This window comes from Dermacentor variabilis, chromosome 8 (assembly GCF_050947875.1).
Source record: "Dermacentor variabilis isolate Ectoservices chromosome 8, ASM5094787v1, whole genome shotgun sequence".
NCBI lineage: Eukaryota > Metazoa > Arthropoda > Arachnida > Ixodida > Ixodidae > Dermacentor > Dermacentor variabilis.
In genome coordinates this window covers 119,844,168-119,869,040 of record NC_134575.1, presented here as the reverse complement: position 1 = coordinate 119,869,040, position 24,873 = coordinate 119,844,168, and the positions used below count along the sequence as shown (strand labels likewise).

At 46.4% G+C, this 24,873-nt stretch overlaps 1 non-coding gene across 1 annotated transcript; it reads right to left on the bottom strand.

The window, feature by feature from the left end:
- Positions 1-235: 235 nt before the first annotated feature.
- TRNAP-CGG (transfer RNA proline (anticodon CGG)) lies at positions 236-310 on the bottom strand. Its single transcript has one exon. It is a non-coding gene; the product is annotated as a tRNA-Pro (tRNA).
- Positions 311-24,873: the final 24,563 nt, after the last annotated feature.

Sequence of the window (24,873 nt, the reverse complement as noted above, 5' to 3'; positions counted from 1 at the left end):
AACATGTCGATGTGTTTCAAATTCTGTGCATATTAATTAATTCTAAGCTCCACGGAGCAATTATGCGAGATATATGGTTTCAGCAGCTTGAAATAAACTTTGCATAAAATCGGCTCCTGCACCACTAAGGCCAAGTTTGAAGGGAAAATCACACACCCACCCGTTCGTAGCAAATGCTACGAGGGAAACTCATACGGATTCCTCGAAAGAAAAGACTCGAAGTTGAAGAAAAATTCGTCCTGGTCCGGGACTCGAACCCGGGACCACCGCCTTCCGGGGGCAGCCGCTCTACCAAATGAGCTAACCAGACGGCTAGCAGATTGCAGGGCGAAGTCGAATTTGTCAACAACTCGAAGCAAAGGCAACACTTTGAAGAAATAGTTTGACGTCACATCATAGCCGCTAAGCCACTTGTTCAGCTCGTAAACGTACGTTGGAACTTTAACAAATTTTGTTACCGCTTTTCACTACGTCCAGCTGACGCCCGCAGGATCACCGTATGTCCACTAAACGCCAGGGGCGGGACTTTCCGTGGTCATAGGACATCGATCTCAATGTAGCAGGTCTTCTGCGGACATTTGTAAATGAGTTCTAGCCGAGGCGGACGTGCTTTGCTGCTAATAACGTGAATTTCACAACATTCAACCGAAATTTGTAATTGCTTTATTAGTGCCTGGAGGGCAGTTTAAATAGAAAACTTGGAGGCAGTCAAATTTGAATGCACATACTTTTCTTTAATCGTACAAACTGCGTCAAATTCATGATATGCATCATCAAATTTCAAGCTCAATCTAAGTAATCTTGAAACTGAGAACGCCTCGCCACTACGTCACACGGAAACGTCCCGTGAATAAGTTTGAATGATGGCACGTCGAGGCAAATAATAATACCGCGTGAGGCGGCATACGTTTTCCAAGCAAAACGTGCCGTATCAGTATTTGGTGCGATGTTCTATTTCAAGCTTCGTCGCAGTTTTCGTCACGGAGCGTTTCTATATCTGATGTGATAGCGGGGCTGCCTTTTTGCCGGTGGGCTCGCTTTTGCCTGAAATGAGCGCTGAACGGGATGAAATTATTTCATGCATATCATGAATCAGGCGCAGTTTAAGATGTTTTTTTTAGCGGGATGCATGCAAATTTGACTGGCTCCAAGATACGCATTTAAACTACCCTCAAGGCACTAATAAAATAGTTGATTAGAACGAATTTGTCAACTGTTCTGAAACTCACGCTACTGGTGGCAATGTATATTCACCTCGCATAGCAAACTCCTCTAGAGGAATACCGAATTCGCTAGCGACGCTCAGCTTTTTCGAAAAAAATATTTGTATACTAAAAAAAAAATGCACTCTGTATTATCGGCAACAAATGGACAGGAAAGCTGCCAACTGGGAAATTGATTTTGTTAAGTACCAATGTGCTCACACCAGGATAGCTGCAGTAATCTAATTGGTGATCCCTATCTTTTGAATGTCCATGCAAAGTTGTCCACTAAGATATCAATTTTATTTTTATTTTTTGTGCATCACTGTCTTGTACATTATCTACGCTCAGTCAGAGCCTGTTCTATCACTTGTTTCGCTGGTTGTGCTGTGCCATTTATTTCGAGTCTACAGTCATCATTAGGAATATTAATACAAGTGAGCGACAACATAGGCAATAGGCTAAATTTCAAAGTTTCTCGAAGCTGCATTCATGTGAATAGATCGCGTAACCTTTACTGGACACCTTCGCAGTGGTTTTACACATACTCTTGCAAGTTGGGTGCCACCACCTAAAGCGGAAATGAAGTATAGAACAGGCACCGGCTGACTAGTACATATACGTAAGAAGAAAAAGGTAGCGCGCAAGGGCAGGAGTTTGAATAAAAACACTCCCCGAAGAGTGACGCACGTAGTATTCTGTATAGTGCTACTCTACTCTTATGGCGTACAAATTATTTTGTATTTCAAAAACAAAAATCACTTTCCTATTTGGCTGCAGTTATATTCAATCTTTCCCGAGCATTTACTGCATATAGTGCAGCTATCACAAGAGCTCTTGTCCCATTTCGGGTGTATGTGTGGTCAGTGTTGGCTTGTGCAAACTTTAGTTCCGTGGGTGCAATAAAGAGTGTGTTCACAAATGTCAACAACCATTTATATCGTGAATTAAGGCATCAGCACGATCAAACAGGCAAACATGTTTTTATTAGTAAAATCAGCAACAGCAAATGTGAACAGCCACACAATAATGCCTAACTTCATAAAGACATAAAATATTGAATACATGGTGTATTGAGTCTAGATGGGCCGTGGTTCAAATCTTGACCATACAGAGACAAACATTCGTGACTGAACGCATGGTATAGTTTTACAAAAAAGTCAAAAGGTGAAAAACTGAGGTGAACTGAGGAAAAAACGGATATAAACATATATGGTATACGCGAACTCGTAGCGAGTAGTGAATTAAGAGAACAAAATATGATATCAAACGAATGGCATGACTGGCACATTATCTTACTCGAGGAGAATCACTCGACAGCAAGGAAGCCCCAAATCAGATTATTAACGCGAGTGATATAATGCATTTTAGACACCTTGAATAAGAACACAAATTTGTGGAAATGACAAATATCACAAAAATTTTAAAAATGAATAAAATTAAATTCGGATGTTCTTATGTACTTAAACCATAATATGATTGAAACACGCCGCAGTGGGCGACTCCGGAAAATTTTTGACCCCCTGGGCAGCGTTTCGCCTCCATCGAAATGCGGCCGCTGCGACGAGGATTTGATCCCGCCCCTCGGGCTTAGCAGCACAACACCAAAGCGACAGCGCCACCAGGGCAGGTTATATATAAAAAAGAATTGTCAACTGACAAAGTTCCAAAGTAAACGTCAATGTCATTACGGATGACATAGGTTGACAGAGCAGTGTATCACCTCACTGCTGTAGAAATGCAAGAGATACGAGAAACCATGCAGCGCACACTCAAAATAATGGAAAGGTTAATGTACTTGTGGTAAAAAACAATACTTCACAAGCGTTCACATGTAACCCCACATGCTTGAGCAAAAAGTGTAAAAACTATCCTGCTACTCAGTGACGGACGTCACAGATAAGTACTGAAGGGTACAGCACGCAAAAATATGTTGCTGCAAGTATGCAATTTAAACTAAGAGTTTATCTCTGGCAGCAGTTGTTAAGGCATGCATGGCGGCATGCATACAAGTTGATAAAACACATAATGAAGTTACAGTTGCTACACGGCATCATTACGACAGGTACAGAGATGAAGGCTTTTGTCAATGTTTCCGAAATGTTGCACGTTACAAAAGCACGTTGGGAAATTTTTCTCACCATCGACATCAAATGTGCTGCAGTGATTAACCAGCGCAACTGGTGAACATACAAAGCACACAGAGTTCGCAGCTTGGACTGAGCCAAATTTGAAAATTATGAAAGGCCCCTTGCAAACACAACCAGCTCCCCTTTGCTGTCATTGAATATTCTGTTTAGCGTAAGTGAATTAAAAAAAATCCCAGTTCCACCCCGAAGCCGACGCACCGATTGCGATAGCAAATTAGCAGGTAGCTATACGAATTGAGGATCGTAGTTTTATCGGCCGTGTAAACTTGTAAACAATCGCTTACTAACTAAATTAGCAGTTATAGAATATGTGAGAGTGACTCAACGAGGACGTAGAAAGAAACAAACGCACAGAGATAGCGCTCTCTTTGTGTGTCTGCTTCTTTCTACGTCCTTGTTCAGTCGTGCTTACACATTCTAACATGCATTCAAACTAACTAGCCCGTCAACGTGTTCTAACTAAATTAACTAGCACGGTGTCACGCACGCAAAGGTAGACGTGAACAAATCTCGCTCGATGAGACCGAAAACTGTCAGACTGAAAACTGTCAAAGTTCTGGAGTTAGGAATCGCGGCAGCAGCCGCGAGCCAATCGATCTCCATGCATCTGTCGCTTCAACTCGAACGAAATGTCGAAAGCACAGCGCATACGAAGTTACCGGCACTACGTGCACTGCAAACATCGGAGATCGCTTTGATGATGAGGCCCGCGCGGGCGCGCACTTTGGCCACGTCGCAGATAGCATCCCATGCAGCCCCACTCTTGCACTCTCCCTGTTAAGGTCCTCAATCATTTGTTGCAACTCGTCTGCATTGTTGCTGAATAGAACAATGTCATCGGCAAACCGAAGTTTGCTGAGGTATTCGGCGTCGATCCTTACTCCTAAACCTTCCCAGTTTAATAGCTTGAATATTTCTTCCAAGCACGCAGTGAATAGCATTGGAAAGATTGTGTCTCCTTGTGTCACTCCTTTCTTTATAGGTATCTTCCCACTTTTCTTGTGTAAAATTAAGGTGGCTTTGGACTCTCTGTAGCTATTTTTCATGGTGTTTACGTAAGCGTTCTGTGCTCTTTGATTAGGTAATGCATCTATGACTGCCCGTAATTTACTGAAAAATGCATTTTCGTAATATATGAAAGCCATATAGAGAGGCTTTTTGTACTCTGCGGATTTCTCTATAACCTTATTAATGACATGTATCTGATCCACTGTAGAGCGTCCCTTCCTGAAGCCAGCCTGTTCTCTTGGTTGGCTAAAGTCCAGTGTTGCCCTTATTCTATTGGTAAATATTTTGGTAAATATGTTATATAATACTTGGAGTAAGCTAATGGGCCTATCATTTTTCAAATCTTTAATGTCTCCCTTTTTGTGGATTAGTATTATGTATGAATTCTTCGTTTTTTGGGACCCTTGCTGTCGATAGACACTTCGTATAAAGAGCCGCCAGTTTTCCAAGCATTATGTCTCCATCTTTGATTAAATCGACTGTTATTCCATCTTCTCCTGCCGCTCTTCCTCGTTTCATGTCTCTAGGCCCTTTTCACCTCTTCGCTAGTTATAGAAGGAGTTTCTGTATCCTGTTCATTACTGTTTCTAATGGAGGTATCCTGACTCCTCTGGGTACTGTACAGGTGAGTATAGAATTCTTCGGCTGCTTTTACTATACCTTCGAGATTGCTGATGATATTACCCTGCTTATCTTTCAGTGCATACATCTTGGTTTCTCTTATTACAAGTTTCCTTCTCACTGATTTCAGGCTGTGTCCATCTTTTTCGGATTCTTCAGTCTTTCTCACGTTATAGTTTCGAATATAACTTATTTTCGCCTAGTTGATCAGCTTTTACAGTTCCGCGATTTCTATCTTATCTCTTGAGTTGGACATTTTCATTCTTTGTTGTTTCTTTATTAGGTCCTTCATTACATGGAAGAGCTTGCCTACTGGTTGCCTTGGTGCCTCGCCTGCCACTTCAATTGCTGCCTCTGAAGCCAGCCTAGTTACGGTGTCATTCATTATTTTTATGTCATCTTCATCACTCTGTTATAAGTATGCATATTTTTTTGCAAGTACCAGCCTGAAGTTGTCTGCTTTTACCCTTACTGCCTATAGGTTGACCTGTTCCTTCTTGACCAATTTCACTCTTTCTCTCTTCAAATTAAGGTGCACCCTAGCCCTCACTAACCTATGGTCACTGCACTTTGCCCTACCTATCACTTCTACATCCTGCACTATGCTGGGATCAGCAGAAAGTATGAAGTCAATTTCATTAGTTGTTTCACCATTAGGACTTTTCCAGGTCCACTTTCTGCTGCGACGCTTCCTGAAAAAGGTGTTACTTATTCTCAGCTTATTGCTTTCCGAGAATTCTACCAGCATCTCTCCACTAGCGTTCCTAGAATCGAAGTCGTAGTTGCCAATTGCTTGTTCAGCAGGCTGCTTTTTCCACACTTTTGCATTACTGACCAAAAGGACGTGAGCTGTGATAAGTTTCAGCTGTTGCGGCGCTCATTCAGTGCATAGTATAGGCAAACTCTGGCTTCATCTGTGCTGTCAAGGAACTACGGGGGCTGCCACTCCAGCTCATTTCTTTAAAAACTCCTTGGCTGCATTGTTCGAAGAGGGGGACGTTAATAGAACGAAATATCGAAACAGATATCCAGCTGATTAGCAAACGTACACAAACTAACTTCTGAATGAATTAGTTTTGCGGCACATATTACAACTGACGAACTGTAGCCGGTGGGCTTGCAGGACGTATACACTTGAAATGAATCTCCAATGTGGGACCAAATACATGGACGGCGTTACAGTCACTTTTTCTTTCTAATAATGACGGCAGCCAATAAATAGCTAGTGCATGTAATTCGAGCGCGTCATTCAATCTTTTTATGAGAAAGGTAGCATGAATGATTTTACAATATTTCAATATTTAACTACTGTGTAATTATGATGAGTCATCGTCACATGCACCAAGAGTCATTCGACCACCTTGAATTGCTTTCAGTGGAATCTCCAGCACTGTGGCATAAACTTTATCTTTCGCACACGTATCTGCAGTCGATCATGATTCGTCACGGATGGCGGTAGGTTGCGAAGCTCGCGACGCACGCCTCGTGCTCTCAACGACGCTTCCAACTTTTTTTAGTTATGTAGTCAAATTATTATGAAATTAGTAAGTGCGTGCTTTATATGCACCCTCAATTAGGACACGCGCCGAGTCCATCATCATCATCATCATCACTGACTGTAAACAAACCCGAAGGCGCGGTAGGCCGAAGAAAGGTATACGAAAAATTCAAGTTTGTTTTGTATTAAGCATAGGAGGAAAGAAAGAAAATGCAGGGAACCATTCTTGGGCAGCGTAAACACAAAATGAACACAAGAAAAAAGACAGGATGTTTCTCGTGTTCAGCTTTTGTGCGCTGCCCAAGAGTGCATAGGTTCCAACTCGCCCTCTGTTAACCAGGAATGCGTCTGGTTACCTACCCTACTCAGGGGGACGGGAAAAGGTGAATGGGAAGATAAGAGAGGAGGGAGACAAGGAAAGACAACGTTTCTAGATTCCACGAGCGCGCGATGGGCCTCGACCTCAAACTCGCCCTCTTCAAGAAAGATAAACGTGCCTTGACAGCTTTGTGGGCCGACGAGCGATTGGGACGGTCTTCAAGTATCGCCTGCGCGGACAACGGCCAATTGTCCAGTCATAGCAATGCGACAGAAAGTGTTTGTCTTTCCGACTGAAGTAGATGACAGTGGCACAATAAATGTTCGGTTGTTCTCTCCGCTACCGCAGAGCTCGCACGCAGTACTGTCGGTAATTCCAATCAATGCAGTGCAAGCCCTCGTGAAAGTGACTCCTAAGCACAGCCGGTATAGAAGCGATGCCTCAAGTCGGTGACGTCCGGGTGGAGGTCGCAGTTGTAGCGAAGGGTTCAGTTCAAGTAACCTGGTGCGCCTTATATTTGGGGGTGTTTCACTCTTTTAAATAGAGAGCTTGCGTGCCAGGCGACGAAGCTGCTATGCAGAGCCTTTCCTTCAAAGAGGAATGAGAACACTTTCTTCTTGATTTGACTCGCGGGGAACTTTCTCAGCGTGATCATTTCCACTGATCCCGCAATGGCTAGGTAGCCACCAGAAAATAATTTGGTGGTCTTTTTCTTTGACGTCACGGTGAAGAGTGACAATTTCGTGCGTTAACTGTTGGTGAGCTCCGCGTCGGAGAACTGACTGCATGGTGTGTAAAGCCGGTCTCCAGTCGGAAAAACACGGCCCCTGTACCAGGACTATCTGTCAATAAATGGAAGTGCATTGTACAGAACCGTGATTTCTGCAGCCGTAGACGTCGTGACAAGTGAAGTCTTGTATCGCAGTTTTGCTCCTCCTGTTCACGTAGACACAGCTCCACTAGAACTCCACCAGTCGAGCAAGTCGAACCGTCAGTATAGATGTATACGTGGCTACTGTATTTCTCGTACAACAGGAGTAAGCTAAGTTGTGTTAGTGCAGACGGTAGTAGATCTCACATTTATTGCAATACCAATTATATGGACACTACAGGCGCATTTCTGTCGTCGCCGTGAGTCCAAGTGCGTTAAAATCGTCGCCGCGCGCCGTATGTGCGAGTGAAAGCGTGCGAGGGTGAGCCGGCGATCGCAGCCCAGTCTCGCGCATGCAAGCCAGGAAAGCGGGGAGGAAGCGCGCCGCCTTCCGTCGCGTGCAACGCTACGGAGGAAGGCAGGGAGCAGGGCGCGTTCTACTCGGGCGGCCGCGTGCGCCCACCCGGGCCGCTGTAGCTTGAAAGCCATGTGCGACGGGGACAAAGCCCGCCGCGCGCTGTCTTTTCGCGGCTTAGTTCGCGTTGGGGGAGGGGGGATTCGGGACGCAGCACGAAGGTCAATTCACTCGCTGCTGCTGCTGTCGCGCTTCCTCATTTCAGCGTTTTGACAGCGAGTTTACGTGGTCATCGAGTGAGATATGTTCATGTTTGCTTGTGCGCGCGTGGCACCATGCTGGTGAAGCTAGTATACCTTTGTTTACAAACTTATACCGGCGATAAAACTACTATCATTACTTCCTATAGCTAGCTGTCCACTAATTTGCTATCGGAATCGACTCTTCGCCTTTCGGGAGAAACTGTAACCTTTTTATGAAGTCCTGTAATTCTGAGGTGTACTTCAGGATGGCACAAACACAATGGAAGCGATGCCATGCTTAATACTCCATGATGTAATAAGCATAAATTCCTTATTGCAGAAAGAAGAAGGCCGTCCAAGTGAATTTTTTTTTTGCAACCGGATTTGCGTTATCCTGGATAAACATCTGTTAGCGGTGTCCGTGGTTTATCAACTGTGGTCACGAAAGATATCAACCACGTGTGGGAAACAGGAGAGGTACCAACGCAATGGCGCACTGCCACGGTGGTCCTCATTCCCAAACCCGGCAAACCCCTTAACCTGGACAACTTACGACCCGTCTCTCTTACTTCATGCGTGGGTAAAGTGGCGGAGCACGTCATTCACAACCGAGTGTCACGCTACATTGAGGAACACGAACTCCTCCCATACAACATGGTAGGGTTTCGACCCCACCTATCCACTCAGGATGTTATGTTACTCCTAAAGAGACAGATCTTCGACGTTAAAACAAGAGACGTTCGAGGCATCCTCGCCCTCGATCTCACGAAAGCATTCGATACCGTCTCGCATCGCTTCGTACTGGAGTCTGTTGCAGGCCTCGGCCTCGGCCAGAGATTTCAGGAGTACGTACGCTCCTTCCTGAAAGACAGAGAAGCCCGACTGCGAGTCTTAGAACTAAAGTCGGATCCTTACACGCTGGGCTCCGTCGGAACACCTCAAGGCTCGGTCATCTCTCCATTACTATTTAATATAGTGATGAAGGGACTCGCAGACAAACTACGAGACATCCCGAACGTAAACTGCGCTTTATACGCAGATGACATCACCATTTGGAGCCCGGGAGGCTCCTTGGCAGACATGGAGCAGGCATTACAGTCTGCCCTAGATGCCACGGAAGACTACCTACTAGACACAGGCATGAAACTATCCTCCAAGAAATCGGAACTCTTACTATTTCGCAAGTCTTGCCAAGGAGTCCGCTACCTAACACCTCTAGACGAACTTCCGATAGCACTACACACAAGAGACGGACAACAGATTCCGCGAGTCGACCACACACGCATTCTTGGGCTTCTAATCGAAGCCACCGGATGCCACGGACACACTATCAAACATTTAACCGCCAAAACCGAAAACATGATCAGACTCATCCACAGAGTCTCGGGGCGCAGAAAGGGTCTCTGCGAGGATAACCTTTTGCGCGTATACCACGCATTCCTTATGAGCCACATTAATTACGTCGCCTTTGCCCACAACTGGACGAAAATAGAAAAGACGAAACTAAACACACTCATTCGCAAGAGCATCAAACAGGTCTTGGGCATTCCACAAAGAGCAAGTACATCAAAGGTTGACCAGCTAGGCATGCACAACAACATCGACGAAGTGATCGAGGCTCAGACTATGGCGCAAATACTACGCCTATCCTCGTCCAAAGCCGGTAGACTAATCCTAAACGAAGCTAATATCTCCCCATCTCCCTATTTCGAGCATGCGATTACCCTACCGAGCGAAATTAGAGACAACTACAAGGTCTCACCATTTCCTAGAAACGTCCACCCACAACACAACGTGGGCAGGCGCCGGGCCCGCGCCCGCGCGATTCTCGATCGCACCGACGCGGATCGTGAAGCCACCGCATTTGTGGATGCGGCCCAGTACGGCAACACGACGCCTCTGCTGGTTCCCCGCTCACATGGGGAAAGACATTCACCCGCGGAAACCAAACCTCAATGAAACGGCCCACGACCGTGCGCGAGAACTTGCCCGCCGCGACGGTCCTACGGCCTCAGAGGGGCTGGACATTCAGTTTAATGACCCGCTACTCACTTATCACGAAATCACCTCATACTATCGAAAAGGCAGAATGAAATATCCGCTCCCGCACTCCAAACTCGAACGCGCGCAGGCGGCCGCGTTTCGAATGCTACAAACGGACTCGTATCCTTCACGAGGCCTACTGAGTCACTATAACTCAGACATCCCGGCAAATTGCCCAGACTGCCAAGAACTCTATTGCTCACTCTCGCACATGCTATGGCAATGTACCGCGTTACCAAAGGGCCCTCTCTCTAGTGAGCCCGAATGGGAAGAAGCCCTCAAAAGCCCGGACCTCAAACTCCAGCTCAAGGCCGTCCAGAGGGCCCAAGAACTGGCGGAGCGTCACCACGTTCCCGTCCCGACTTGGGCGTCGCCTACGGTTTTGGCCCGAGGAGCTCCCCGCATGGGATCTCTAACGGCTTAAAACTCCTCAGGACCTCACTGAAGTTCTTGACTGACTGACTGACGCAAAGACACCAATAAAGTCTGGCGCTCGGCCTCCAGCCACACAGTTTATCAAGACAGCGTGTCTGCATATGTTATTTTTTTCTGTAGTGTTTAATAAACGCGTCTCGGTTACATTAAAGCAAAGTATTTATATGCATGCATCGTGCGATGTTTATGTGACGGCAGAATTGGTGACGAAAGTGGTTCATAATGTACCTTTACAACGGCACCCTGCGCGCTGACTGTCGAGGAATTTGCACATAGATTTACACGGCTGCTGCGTAAGTACCCCACGCACACGAACAAATCGGTTAAACAAGGTACAATTACTTCCTAGAAAGCGCAGCAGCCAGACACAACAGTCCGCGTGCCTTTCTGCAGTACACAATCTGCATCCAGCGTAAGCCGCAGGCGTTGTCCTGCAGACGTCCTTTTGCAATCCGAAACCAGACATACTATATACGTCCGCGGATGATTTTGCGCGGACCTCCATACGATTTTCATTTTCGGACAAGATATATACCCCGGGCAGTTACGTCTTCCGATCGGCCGTCGAACGTCCACTATTGGTTCTGGACGCTCAGTCCTTCTCCGAACGTGTTGCGGATATTCGTTGCCCAATCCACCACTGGCTTGAAGACGTGCATGTACACGACGCTGCATATTGTTAAACACTCTGTGGAGGGTTGCTGGAGTCACATACGTGTGCGATGTGCTGGGTAATTGCTGTCTGTAGCCTTGTAGTGCGTGAAGATTGTTTCGTTGCACCCATACATTGAGTGCGCACCTCAGACGCCATCAGACAAGCCAGATGTATTGCGCTATAGTATCGCGCATGAAACTGCGATGTTGTGCCCAATTATCATCATATCTTTCTTTAATTACTCGCTCGACAGTTACTTTTCGGGCACCCAGTATCTCAGTTTTTGAGTGGGCGTGCTATTGGAAAGACGCGCAGAGTCAATTTGTAATTTGTAAACGCAAAGTAGCCTACACTCCCGATTATATTGTTACTGAAGGATAAAAGAAGAGGAAGGAAGAAGATCGCGAGACGCTGGCTGCTGCGTGTTGTTGCTGGTCAGCCATATTTAACTACAGTGACTCTGCTTGTGTATATATTGTAAATCCCGTCTTTCTATACGCGCAACATCCCCGTAACAAAATAACGGTTGTGGTCACGTAAGAACAAACCGGACTGTCCAATCACTATTTGTTTTATTCTCAACGAAATTTTCAATGTATAATAGGAAGATTTGTCTCCTGAAAGGAAACCATTATGTTACTAAATACCGCGTAGCTCTTCTGCAGGAAGAAAGAAAAAGAAAACGTTGTCGATAATGGTGAATAGTGCTGCTGCCATTGGTAAATTTTACAAATTTGAAGGCTTCTATCACAAGAACATTTAATACGGTGAACAATATGAAGATCACTTTTACTATGTAGACGCGAGTTCACCTCATAGTGCTGCAAAATGGACGGAAAGATTGTGGTAAAGTTGGCTCCAGTAGAAGCTTGTTTTAATTAGGTGCTGCTGAGCGGCTTAATGACACCACTTATACTAAAATTTTGAAATTTCTGTGGGTGTTCCTTCAAATAACAGTGATTATTATAGCGAAATTTCGTATCTATACTTCAACTTCCGATTTGTAAATTAATGCCTAAAGTGATCACAAAAAGCGTCACGCATACAAAAAGAAAGCTAACACCAATTTTCATAAATGTTTCTATAAATACCTTCCCCACCTTCTTGATTCAATCACTGCAAAAACGTGTTCCATAATTTCGAGTTATGTCGAAAAACCAGCCTTATATCCGAACCCATGTATCGTCCTTCGTGTGATCACGCAAGCAAATGCATATGGGCCTCTTGCATTGCCCAGGGGGCGCTGCGAAAATGGTGCTAAAAAGCGCCCTCTGTCCTCAACTGGATAGTACCAAACTCGGTCGTCTGCTTCGGAAAGCACGTTTACAATATGGACCCGCCACTTTCGGTTTTGTTGCACCGCAGCTTGCAGCGAATATCTGGCGCTGAAGATTTTTTTCAGGGGTGGCACACTGCGTAAGGCAATAACAGAAAGTAAAAGAACAGCTTTACATAACAAATGTTCGTCCGGTACTCGAATACGCTTGCCAGGTATGGGACCCTCACAGCTCTAAACTTATAGAAAAGCTCGAACGCGTCCAAAACCGCGCTGCAAGATTTGTTTCTGGTAATTATAATTTCCGTAGCAGTATTACATTGCTTAAAGAGGACCTTGGTTGGAAATCACTAGCACACCGCCGATTAACTGCAAAATTAGAACTTTTTTACCGAATCTACTTTGATCTCACAGGAATAAACAAGAACTTGTACATTTTCCCTCCCCACTTCATCTCTAAACGATGTGATCACGAGCTGAAAGTCCTTGAAATGCGCTGTCGCACTGATGTCTACCGTAATTCATTTTTCCCGCATGTTTCCGCACACTGGAATAGGCTTCCCAGGAGCATTGGTGAATGTAAAACGTGTTCAGAGTTTCTGTCTTTATTGTCACGCAGTCTGTCGTAGTATATTATCCCGTTTTCTTTATATCATTTGGCTGGCATTGCACTTCATGCGATAGTGTACCCTTTCCATTTCTGTCTTGCAAATTTGCACCGCATTTCACAAGACCGTTTTGCCGTCGAGATGACTCATCTATGTTACGTATTTTGTTACTCTTACCACCTGTGCTCTGCTGTATCAAGTTTTTGTCACATGTTCACTTTTCTTCAATTTGTCCCCCCCCTGCAATAATGCCCTTGTGGCGCTGCAGGTACTTGTATAAATAAATATAAATAAATAAAAACTTATGCAACGCCGAATACGTGTACGCCGTTCGAGAAATAAGCGGCGAAGTTTTAGCGCCGTGTCAATCGCAAGTGAAGCGACTCGCGTACGAAGTTGAACTTCAGGTAAGGTTTGCACGCTGCTAGATTCAGGCGCACGAACGCGAGGAAATGCTTGCTATAAATGAATTCACAGCAGCGATAAGCCGCCATCATGTGCACGGAACTGCTCGAGCGCACGACGGTACGCGCCGCGACGGCAGCGGTCTTTCGACATGCCGCGATACGGCGGGCCTCCTGCAATCTTTGTTGACTGCATGCCGCTAGACAAGTAGTTATGCCTGCTGCACCGTAGTAGCGGCCATCTGTCCCTTTAGCAATCGATAAGTAACTGATGCAATGCTAAGAGCTCGCAGTAACGTACGTGCGAATCGCGCGAGCTCGTGCGCTGCTCGCTTGGTGTAGCTTTTAATGAAAGCGCTCGAACATCAATGTGCTGCAGTCAATACTACCTTGTGCGCTGCCTCAACGTGCTGGCTTGAGGTCAAGGATAGCAAATTTACCTCTCTAACCTGTGCTGCTCGTAGTGGGGTCGTGAATTGTCATTGAATCAGCCCGACCGTTTGTGCTCATTTGCACGCACCGCTTCGCACGGATCGAGTTGTTAATTGTCGCTGTGGCCGGTTCTCGAATCGTGAATCATCAGCCATGCCTGCTGCTATGTCGGTCTGCCGTCAGGACTGCAGGTGCAAAAGACCGAATTTTAGAACGCAGATAAGCAATGTTCAAGACAGGCGAAGCAGTCAGCATGGCGCGAAGTTTCGCTTATCCAGCGCGACGAACTGCAGCTAACCAGCGCGCCCGACGCTCCGCTTCGCGAGGCCTTGAAGGAAAACGGTAGAATCTGATGTCGGGATTCAGGCCTTCTTGCTCATGGCAGCCGACAACGCAGAAGTAACGACGGTGACGCTTTTTTGAGGCTGAGCTAGATCTCTCCGGATCGGCGTCGCCGATTCCGTCTGCTTCCAGCATTACGTCTCACGGAGAGTCCGTTTTCGTTAAACTATAGGCTGCGACGAGCTCGCAGCGTGGTCGGCGTGGTCTGTGAGAAGTGACGAGCCTTTTCGCACTCGCAACACGGCAGAAAAAAGTGCGAATCGACGCAAAACTCGGCCTAGAAACGTGCTTCGCCACAGCCAGGGCTCAATACGACTCAAGCTGGTACGACCCAGATGTCGTTTCCCGCGCCGCCACCAGGCGCCGCTACTATACCTCAAACTCCAGCGCAAGACGCCCATAGCGACATCTTATAGCGTCCTCGATCACCCGCACCGGTGCGCACCGGGGCGCCTTGGTGCGCACTTTCATCCTCGATCACCCGCACCGGTGCGCACCGACCATCCTCGATCACCGGAAGCGCACCCTGTTGGAGCGGTTTTCCATTGCCCCGTCTCGCACCGAGAAAATCGGCGGTGCGCCGGAGTGCAATCCCAGCAAGCACTGCGGGACGCGCGCGTGCACTGCCGACTGCTGAACCGTGGATGCTCTGACCCGATAGCTGCGGTTGCAACGGAGTTAGCCAGTGGAGATGTCGGCAATGAAAAAGGAAGCGCTGCTAATTGCCGCAATCGATGAGCTTTTTTTTAAGTTCGTCTGACAGCGAAGACGGCATGTTTATCGACCTCGTCCAAAAACAATGTGGTGAAGAGCGGCCGAAAGTGGACAGGTTCGTTGAAAGGGTCGTCAGGATTAATTATGAGATCCATTGGTGTTTGCTTGCAACCAGGTATGTCGGAGCACGCAGTTTGACAAGGTTCGAGCGCTTGCCGCAGATGCTCAGCACCTGCAAACAACAAAATGTGCGCGCGCGCGTGTTCGCGCACGTCTTGCGCGCCACGGGAAAAGTAGCGCTGCATGCAAGCACCCTGCAATGGGTGCAGTTTTGTCCTCGATGTTGACCCTCCGCAGTGCGCCACCACGGCGGTGCAAGGCGCACCATTCTGGTTTCGGGGCAACCCCGGGGCAAGGTGATCGAGGACGCTGTTAGTATCACAACAAGGCGTGGCTCGGAATATTACGGAGGATAGGGTATGCAATAATGCTCTTAGTTTAGCATCTGTGCTTATTCAACGGAGTAGCCGGAAAAAAACATGTAAGAAAGAACGGTGAATGACTACAGCAGCAACTCGACGTAGCGGTCACCGATACAAAACAAATAGGACAGTGATCCCGAGCTTTCTGTAAGCGATAGAGCACCATAAAGATAACGGCTGCTATTTCCGGCTATCAGCGAGACCACGATAACGTGAGAGAACGGTCCCGGTCCCCGAGAACCTATGGCGGCTACGGTACAATGCGTGCTTTGATAGAGAGCTGCCGGGTCCTGGCCGCGTCGCGGCTGCAACGGTTTGAAATTTCGCAGAAGCGCGCGAGGGACACATGTGGCGCCATCTTGGGCCCGTTGACGGAGGCCACTCGCGAGAGCCTCGCGCAAGCGCGTTCTTCTAAGTCGTTTTGAGCCAGGGATTCAACATACGGCCCCGCATGCGACTTGCAAACGTTTGTTTACCGGCCGGCAGCCGAGTTTAGGCTTGCATCATGTGCTGGTGCAGCAATCACGGCGTGGACGTACAGTGAGAAAAACGAAATTTTTTGTACCCAAAAATTTTGTACACGTGACATGAATGCACTGAACTGATGATTGGTGATGACGATTGTGAGTATTGTACACGCTGGCGGTTTATCTTCAATAATCTTTAAACCTTTGTTGTCCCTTTAGAGCAGAATAGCAGTAACCGCTGGGAAGAAGGAATCGGTGTTTGTCGCGTGCCGTACGCTGACGCTGCGCATGTTAACTTTAAAGCAGTGAGGATATCTGGGCATCCCTCCTGAATCCACGCATGCATTAAACGTTGATGGCGTGAGGCACGTTAAAAAAAAAAAAAAAAAAGGGGGGGGGGTTTGGGAGCGTACTATCGCTTATTGGGAGCATGGTAAAAAAAAGTTGATCTCGCACGAAAGCGCAGCATCGATGGCGATGGCAAATTAGTAGACAGCTAGCTACACGAAGTTAGGATGGTACTTTTATGGACCGTGTAAATTTGGAAACAGTCGCTTACTAATTGAATTAGCAAGCATGCTGTCAGTGTGCACAAGCAAACACCAACACATCCCATTCGATGAGCGCGGACACTCGCTGTCAGAACGCTGGTGTGAGCAAGCGTGGCAGCAGCACCGGGCGAACTTACCTGACTGACATTGCTGACATTATCTGTGTCTGACCGACAACTGACATTATCTGTGTATCGCTTCAATGCAAGAACGGCAAAAACGCAGCGCGCACAAAGGCATTAGCCGTCTGCTGATCCCTGATACGGCGCCATGCAAAGTACGCACTTGCTGGCGAAGTCGAAGCCACCCCCCCAACCCTTTTCCCGCGCTGCCTCCCCGCTTTTCTCCTCTTCGCGCGCGCGAGATTGAGCCGTGATCGTCACTTTAATTACGCCCGGTCGCGAAATACGTAGTTGCTGCCGAAGCAAAGCAACACCCCACTTTCCTCTCTCCCATCTCCCCACTGCCTCTCGCGCGACGAAAGACGGCGCGTTTGCCCTCCGCTTTCCTCCTTCGCGCGTGCCGGATTGAGCCGCGATCGTCGGCTTCCCTCGCATGCTTCCACTCGCACATACAGCATACGACGCGTGGCGACGGTGTTATCGCCCTTGGACTATATACGAAACCGTGTCTTCCTCTTGCGTCTGTTTTAACTTGCGGCAAAAAACATGCCCTTTAGCAAGCACCAACTAGGCCAACAAGCAGTTCTGTTGCCATATACAAAACATCGTGGGGACGGCGGCGGAAAAAATGCTCCTGCAGCGTCCATATAATTTCTATCTCAATAAAAGGAGCACGGTCACTGAACGTCTTTCTTTATAGCAGCACCCATACCGCAGTGTTGTTGCAGGACCCATTATTAAGTCGAATATATGCTCTTTCGCAGCATGCTTTGAACCGATAATCGCGGTCGTTGGCGCCTGCAGACAGACGCTTTTGTTTGGCGCCTTCGCCTTGACAAATGTTTGCCTGTATTTCACGGCATCGGCAATAATCTTCAGTCAAGATTATTTGGATCTGGAAGCGTTGAGGCCAACGAGCTCGTAATTTAGAGCCCAAGGCTTGGCGGGCCGATTTCTTGAGATTGTGGTAATACGACTCACTACATCAATTTCAGGAAGCAGACAGGCACTTCTCGTCAATTCTAATGCCGAACGGCGCAACGTTCTTGTCCGTATGAAACTTAAGAAATAGAATCGAGGGGGCATCTTTTTTCTATAGGCGGGGGCGAAATGCCAAGAACTACGTGCACTGTGCATTGGGTGCGCGTAAAAAAAATTAAATAATCCGGAGTCTCCCACAATGCCGTGGTGTTGGCACGTAAAACCCGAGAGCATCATTCAACTTTTTGCCCAATAATTTCTAGCATCAGATGCTCTTCAATTCGAAACTAAACGCCTAGGCACGCGCAGAAATCTACAGAACATGTCGAGAACCTTTTAGCAGAATTCAAAGAGCGTTTCATAACATTCCAGGATGAGAGAAACAGAGCTACCACGTTGCTGGCAACCATTTCTCGATGACGCCGCAATATTGCTACTATTAATGCAGAGCCGCACCGACTTGCCGTGTGCAGCGGAGTTAAAAGACGTGCAGATGGAGAAGACCCTCGTCCGGTTTTATAGAGACCTCAATAAGAGCAAGTACGAAAATCTCGCAGCTAACCATGCCTTGAAACTGGCATCTCTCATTTAAAGCGCCAGCGTTCGTGAGCAGATGTTTTACTTTGATGGCGGAGAATAAGAGTCACATTCGGCCTTCAGAGGCCGATTCGATATTGCAAGACGCGCCGAGCACAGCAACGAATGACACCAAAACACACGCTCCCGACCAAAGTGTGGTTTGTGCGGCTTTTCAGAAATGTTGGTCTTGGCGCACAGGTTCGTGTGCAGCTGTGTACGATGCAGGCGACTGCGCTTGTTTTGCCTTACAACGGCACTGCTTTCTTATTAGAGCTGCTTTCAAAGGAGAGTGCATAGGGTACGGTTACGAGCGTATACATTCTCACGAAAGTAACCAAAGGAAAATCACGCAGCGGTAGTTATTTCACGTAATGCGTACGTGCATATGTAGAAATGGTCCAGCTCGCTTATGCGCGAACGCGCTTGTGTGTGAGCCTGCGCAGTGAAGCTGTTACAGACCACCGAGCTGTTCAGCATAACAAATAGAAATTAACCGACGTCTGCATGTACACACACGTCCACGCACAAAATGGAGTGTACCGTATATGAACCGGGTTATCCATTTTAATGGAACGAGCCTTATTAAGGACCTCCGGCGGCAGATGTCGCAATTACGGCAGAAAAGGCGGACGCTATATCTACAAGGCGTGTTGCAGAGTTATGTTGAATAATAAACACAATTATTCCCTTAGGAGCGCGTGTCCAAAGTGCCGAATAGAAGTTGAGTAGTAACGAAGTAATATACATTTAGCAGTAGCTTAATCCTGTGCTTCTCGCCAGTTTCTATTTATATAGTCGCATACCTGTTTAATATGAACACTTTAGTTCTTGACCCAACAGTCCCCATGAAGCGAGTCGCCTATAATAATGCATGCTGATCGACAATAGGAAACATTTATTTCCCCTCCCTCCCACCTCCCCCCACCCCAAAAAAAAGATAGGAAACGAGAAAGAAAGACCATAAATCAATTTTGTTACTGCGCATCGCAGTGCGCACTGGAACTCTAATTTGAAAAAATGTTAGCAATTGAATTGAAGGGCACTATTTTTGCCCCTGCTTGCTCGTATATGAAGGCGCGAACTTGAAGAAATGAGCGCTACGAAGACGCGGACTAAAGGAGGAACATGTACGGCGGACAAAGCGCTTGAAGGAGCAAGTTGACGTTGTCACGATGGAGGTATACTTGCGACTGTTGCCAAATGGTTAGGAAAGCAGGCATAAAACGGTTAGAAAGACTTGCGTTATTAAAAGAATTGTGCGTTTGATGACGTATATTCCTATGTGGTATATTTAGGCGTCATTGGTATAATCACTGCGGGATTCCGTAGAAAACGAGGCAGCCTCAAATGGGGGGCGAATGGCACTCATGTTTCAGTTAGCTCCACAATGATGGCAAGTGTTATTGCTGTGCCACTATCAAACGGTTTTAGATTGATGTTTTCAGAGACGCGCTTTTTCGTGCACCCATTTCTCACCTGTACAATTCGTCCAGGAAGATATTGTTTTTCAGTGACCTCAAGTAGAGGTTGAATAACCTTCCAACTTTTCCTTTTTTTTTCATTTTTGTGCGTATTTTTCTCTTGGTGCATGCCACTAGTGTTCGCGTCACTTACAGTCGACTTGTCTGTTTGAAAGATTTCTCGTCGCCGACCGGAAGTATGTCATATTATGTCTGGGCATAGACTTTAACCCGCGGACAAATAAAAATTAGTTGGAAACTAGCGCTTGTGTCTATGTCTTCACGTACACTTGTCTCTCTTCGCTTGTGGGCATACTTGGCATCCTGTATTCAAGGTGCTGACTAACCAAAACTAGCACTTTACTGTTTTAAACACGTTGCAGAATAGTGACAGTCTTATAAAATTTAATTAAGTGCTCCGCGAAAGCTTCGTTACACATAGATTCCAAAATGCACGTTGGATCTACGTAGTTATTTCTGTGTGTGTGTGTGTTGGCCCTGAAACACGGAGTTCTTGGGTTTGACAGGTTTGGTCTTTATACGCTAATGTTAAATTTTTGTTATTATAGCGTGCTACCAAAATGAATATTGCTTGTTTTCTTCTGTTATCCTCAGTGAAAAAAATGAGCGCGACTTCGCTGGCCACGTAAGTGTACGCCGATAGATTTAATATGAGTTGGTCTGCTAGTCTTAGCAATAGAAAAAAAATTTTTTGAAGTTTCGGGCGTAACATGAGGCAGTGTCGCGAAAGTCAGCAAAATATAACGCGCATGTAAGTAGTTTCGTGCGGTGTTTACTGGAGTAAGAATTTGCAGGCTCGAACGGCCAATTTCCTTTCGACAAGTATTAGATGTGCGAGCCGTACTCGTTTGCGGAAATTGCGCCTCTCGGTGGTGAAGTGAAAAGACCCGGCTTTTTTTCCCCCTCCTTTTACTTCTTTCGACTTAGCCTCTGGTCTCTACTAAAACAACCTTTTAACTTCTTACTACTGGATTGGTTCGACATTTCTGAAATTTACATTTCGCCTACCACATCAATACATTAATAGGCCTCACGCTATCCTAGAAGGTAACGAGACAAATGTCAGCGCCACCCAGTAAACATGAGAAAAAGCAGAGCGCTAGAAGAACAGATCAAGGCGAAGCAGGCGCGTTCAATGATTGCCACGACATGTAAAACAAAGAAAAATGTAAATGCTATTAAGCTTGAATTTGACGAAAAATTTCCTTCCAATCCCAACTCCTGCCCACTAGATATTTAAGCGGCTTAATACAAGATTATTTATCGCAATTGAAAACCATTAATGTAATAGCGACGGATGCATCAATGCGCGAAGAGAAAGTAGGTGTAGGCATTTTTTCTGGAGCGCTATATGGTCGTACTCAATGCGCCTTCACCCGCCGTGGTTGCTCAGTGGCTATGGTGTTGGGCTGCTGAGCACGAGGTCGCGGGATCGAATCCCGGCCACGGCGGCCGCATTTCGATGGGGGCGAAATGCGAAAACACCCGTGTGCTTAGATTTAGGTGCACGTTAAAGAACCCCAGGTGGTCAAAATTTCCGGAGTCCTCCACTACGGCGTGCCTCATAATCAGAAAGTGGTTTTGGCACGTAAAACCCCAAATATTATTGTTATTATCAATGCGACTTCCTGATTTGACACCCATACCTCAAGCATAATTATTAGCGATTACTTTAGCTCTTCGAAAACTTCCTGTAAATTCTTCGACAGCTGCAACAGTGACCGATTCATTGTCACTGTGCACAGAACTCACTTCATCCTCAGGACGGTACTGTTTTGAATGAATAAAAACCATTAATCCCTTCGACCTTAGGCCCGGTGCGCTCGATACGGGCACCGGGTGTCCGTGGTTTGCTTTTAAATTAAATGACCGACGGGCTTGCACGCACATCGCCGGATGAGCCAATCATGTGTGTTCTGCCCCCTTCTGTTTATGTGCACCGCGGCTAGATTAAGAAAATTATATCCTTTAAGATACTCTCCAAAAAGACGTTCCAATTAAAAGACTTAAACCATTTGCTGTGCGCTTGGGACAATCAACGGTGTCCCACACGTAAATTGGAAATCTCTCATGCAATTGCGATGCCGTATTCCACCGCTACACGTTTATCCACACGTGTCTGGTCTGGCGCAAACCCCTCTTTGTCATTTCTGCAAAGAACCTGAAACCGCTGATGAGTTTTCTTTTTTTTTTTATTAACCTGCCGCCGATTCGCACTCCAGAGAATTAAGTACTTCGTAACTGCATTCCGAAAATTGGGCAGTGTTATAAGCCCTGAAAACATTCTCTCTTTCGGGTCAACCACATCGGGTTTTAGCCACAGGAAGGTATGCGAGCTCCTCGGTAACACAAGGAGAATACCTAGCTAACTCTTTGGTTTATTATTTTGCAAAATTGAACTTCAACTTAGTGTTAACTTACTGATTTATTATTTAAAATTTTACAAATTTCCAATTAAAATTGATTAAAATTTATTACCTTCTAGCTTGCTCTCCGATCAAAAACATACGTTCCCATACAACCGTTTTCCGTTTAACCATCGCGGCTTCTTGGCCCATCCCTCGTACTGGGTACGCACCGTGGCATAGGAAGCAAGCAAAAGAAGAAAGACTGAACTTAGGGCCGCCTCCGCAACAGGAAAGGCGACGTTCTAGTGCACGAAGTAGGCACGGACGCTATAGCCTCATTCAGCACGCAGATATCGAGCGGACATTAACCAATCTAGGCAACTGCTGATGCGATCATAGCCTGCAAGATCAGTATTCTCGGCTGCTGTATCATCGGAAGAGTGGCTGAGAGCGCGAAAGTGCCACCTCTAATATGATATGTTCAGTGTAAGTGCTTCGGTTTTACTTTCCTGTAATTAAAAGGAAATGAAAGAGAAAAGGCGGAGCGAGTGGCTGAAAGGTTAACAGCCAATGTGTTGGTCGTAAGTTCGAATCCTCGCGGGACAAGTGAACTTTTTGTTCCAGTTTTGTCGCAAAGGATTTTGGGATTCCAGCGACGGCACCGGCAGACATGAAAACAACCAAGGGAGGGAGCCCACCGCGGCAATCGCTGTAAAAAAAAGAAAAAGATGGTAAAAAAAGATGCAGTTGTACGTCGGGCGTCCATCGTGCCACGTTGGGCATTGCGACATAGTTCCTTTCGGACCACCAGCCGCGATTCGCGGCGCCGCATGCGTATCAGCAAGTAAATCGAGCGAATATTTTTACGCCAGTTCGTTTGGCGCACATGTTCACGCAGAAATACAAAAAAATATATAACGAGAACTTTGTGACGATTTGCTTCAATTCTCCATTATAAACATGTGCCGTGAAGTTAGTCATTATAACGTTAATTAGCTTGATTAGTAAATGGAGACCTTCGAGTTGTCCTCGAAATCATGTCCACCTTCGCCGATAATTCATCTGTAATGAAGTGATTCGAGCCAATTTGGAAGACATATTTAAAAAAAAATAAATCCGAGCGAACCTAAGCACTTTTTTAGTTCTGAAGGCGAAAGTATTCATGTTCAGTTGAAGGCCGCTGAGCGGTCCTTCGAGTTATGAACCCCTCGCGTGCAAGCGAGCGCGTTCAGACGCTTGGCCTTACCTTGGACCAGTGGGTAAGACACTCGGCTTCTGAGCGTGGGGTCGTAGGTTCTAAACTCCCTACCACCAGCGCTTTTCCTTACGAATGTATTGTTCTTTTATACATCAATTTCTTTATAGCGATTACTGAGGCGAAGTTAGAACGCAGGCGAGAGCTTGCGCGTACAAGGAACGCGCGGATAAGGCAGGCTTGCGAGAGCGAGGGTGACGTGGCGTCGCGTAAAGCCCCTTAAACTTCGTAACGTACTGCCACGCTTTGAAGAATGCCGCCTCCTCCTCACGCGCTCTGGCCAAGGCCGACGCCACGTCGCTATTGGCCTAATAGCATCACGTGGGCCCTCGCGCCGTGCATCAGCGCCATTTTTGGTCGAGAAGCGTCTACGGAGTGGCGAGGAGCGCATGTTGGCGCCGTTGCTACGCTTGAGCAGTGTAGGCGGCGCCACGGTCGAGGAGGGAGCGTGAAAGAAAGGAGAAACGAGGAGGAGTGAAGGCGGAGGAGGAGAGTGTCACTACTTTACGAAGTTTAAGGGGTTTTAGCGTCGCGGCGGTGACCTAGCTTTCTCGCTCCTTACGCAACACCATGGCGCGGTAGCAGTCCTTCCCTTTCGCCCGCTCTTCTCCGTCGAGGCGCGCACGTGACGTGGCATCGCAGCCAATGGGAATTTAGGTGCCGTTTCACTGCTACAGACGCCGGCTTTTTCGCTGAATGAGCCCTTATGATGTTTTCGCGTCAAAAAGTTATGCGGAAACATTTGTGACGATTGTCAATGTAAGCGAATGGCCAAACGCTTCTGAAAAGTTATTGGCCTTGCGAAATCGATGAACCACTTAAAGACGCCTATCTGCTGAATGTAGGTGGCGTTTGCTATTTCATCGCATGGTTCAATGGAGAAAAGAACCCATAAGAGGAAGCTTTAGCTCGGGGGATCCTATTTAAATCAACGGGAAAGGCGAAATCATTTTTCTCAGCAACAACTGAACCAAATGTGATGACCTTTGTTGCATTTAAACGGAAAAGTTAAAATTTTGTCGCTTCTGGCAGCGAAATTTATATTTAGGGCATTACGTTTTTAACAAAAAATGTTGAAAATTAAACGTTCCAAACTATCAAGTTTAGAACACTGTAACTCAGCAATGAAAAACGATATCACAGTTCTTTAAAGTGAATCTAAAAGTAAATCTAAAGTGGGAAAAATTGATCTAATATACATGGCTATCAAGTATACCACTGATATGTGAGTAGGACTTTTCCAAAGCTCTTGCAAACAATTTAAGAAATTCACGTCAGATATAAATTGATGAATCAAATGTTACCGCTTTCGATGCCCTAATGGATGCAATTTATACAAATGCGATATCTGCTCTTTGCAAAGCTACGAATTCGTAAACTTCCTGCTTCTTTTTTTAGAAACTTACGAATTTCCGGAAATTTTTGTTATAGA